The 1,845-nt window shown below is 45.9% G+C and overlaps 1 long non-coding RNA gene across 1 annotated transcript in view; it reads left to right on the top strand.

Annotated features, from left to right (window-relative positions):
* The first annotated feature begins 1,683 nt into the window (after window positions 1-1,683).
* LOC115948148 overlaps window positions 1,684-1,845 on the top strand; it is a 6,225-nt gene continuing 6,063 nt past the window's right edge. Inside the window, exon 1 of the long non-coding RNA XR_004081996.1 lies at window positions 1,684-1,734. This is a non-coding gene — a long non-coding RNA (uncharacterized LOC115948148). The remainder of the gene's footprint in view (window positions 1,735-1,845) is intronic.

The following is a 1,845-nucleotide window of genomic DNA, read 5'->3' as shown; positions in this document are numbered from 1 at the left end:
GGTGTGCTGTTGAATGTGTCCCTTATTTCTAGATTTGCAAAAGTGGGTTAGTGTTAAATGAACAAGGTCTGGCTTGGAGTACCAGGGATAGATGTTCCTCTGTCACCTCTGCTATGGAGGACAGTGATGTCTGGTGGAAGTTAAAAATGGCAGCTTAGGAAATGTTGTAATTCATTGTACTGAAATCACTGGAAGCTCCTTTTAAGAGCTTCTAGTAACGATTGTTTATAACTGTGCCAAATATCAATAATCCCATTAATTAATCCCTAATTAATCACATGTAACTTTGAGGAAGTGGAGAACTTTCAAATTAATAAAAATACCATGTTGGAATGCAGTGTACACCAAATACTACTCTACTGGCTTATTTTAGAGTTGTCTTTTATATACTAGGTTGGTGACATCAATCATATTTGGTTTGTGTTCATTCATGTGAAAGTTTCCATGGCACAGTTAAGTCACCAACAGTCAGACCAGTGTTAAGGTTACATGTGCTGCATCATGTGAAGGCTCTGCTTGAATTGAGAAACATCTTGAGTGTTTTGCTGGCGTGCTTAACTTTACCATGTACAACAGAGCTGTGCTTAACTGTGCTGTTGGAACTTGGCAAAGAAGAAAAGGGAAACTGACAACTTGTCTGGCAACAGAGCAGAGGCCAAAGAAGCAGTTTGTGACAGGAGGGATGAGCACAGAACCACTGGGAAGGGACACAGCTGGCTCTCAGCTCTAAAGCTAAGCCACAGGCCTGCATGAGAGGAAAGGCAGCCCAAAGCAGAGGGCATCAGGGTCCATGTTGATCTCTTTGTCTTTGGTCTCTCTAGTTCATAGTAGAGCTCATGGATACAGCTGCTCTTCTTGCACTGTGGCTGCAGCTCAAGATGATGTGACTGGCATTGTTGGACATTGTGTGGTGGTTAAGGCATGAAACAGAGCATTCAGAAATCCTTCAATTGTTAAATCCCTAGCCTAAGAAAGTTTTGCAGCCTATGTGCAGTTCTGGAATATTACAAAGTAAACTTTGTTAGCAGTAGTTTTTACCACAAATTAAAGAAGAACAGAGGATAAGGACAATTGCACCAAATCCATTTGCCCCACAGATTGCTCATAACCCCTCACACAGTTGGAGGTTCTTTGTGGACCCCTATCTGCTGGATGCACTGCTCTGTTGAGACAAATTTCAGGAGAAAACACCCTGGAATTACCATTTCCTCCAAAGAGAAAGGGCTTCAATAACTTTCTTCTGCCAGTGAGAAAAATGGATACCAGGGGGTGAAAGTGAAAAAACCCCTTTTTTATTAACAAAAAAACAAAATAAAACAAAAAAAAAAGGTACCCGGAAGGCACAGAAAAAGAAAGAAAAAAAATTGAATCAATGCTAGATATTGAAGTTGCGGAACCTTACCCCCCAGAGACCCAACAACAGCCTTCTGTCGGCTGTTAGGCAATTTCCCCTTGGTGCAGTTCCGCTCACAGCCGGCAGGGGCGCTGGCGGCTCCCCAGCTAGGCCGGACGGGTGCGGTGATTCCCCCGCGGCTGCAGGTGGCACTGTACCGCGAGTTTCAAACATCGCTCACATGGTAATGGCCAACACAGCTGGCAGAAGGGATGGAGATGGAGCTTCCTTTACGAACCCCAAGGGGCAGCTGACCGTGCTGCCCATGTGGATAGCAGAAGGAGCTGTAGCAGGAACTTCAGGAGAAGCAAGCTGGAAAGGCCGGACGGACTCACCCGGAGGTAGCAAGCAAGCGGCAGCAGAAACTCCGCAGCTGCAAGGCGGACGGCGGAAGGGGGTGAAGAGCTGTAGTGTAGCAAAACTCCCGGCAGAGGCAGGGCAGGAGGCGGGAA

Source organism: Geospiza fortis, unplaced genomic scaffold (genome assembly GCF_000277835.1).
Source record: "Geospiza fortis unplaced genomic scaffold, GeoFor_1.0 scaffold279, whole genome shotgun sequence".
NCBI lineage: Eukaryota > Metazoa > Chordata > Aves > Passeriformes > Thraupidae > Geospiza > Geospiza fortis.
This window is presented reverse-complemented; position numbering and strand designations above follow the sequence as displayed.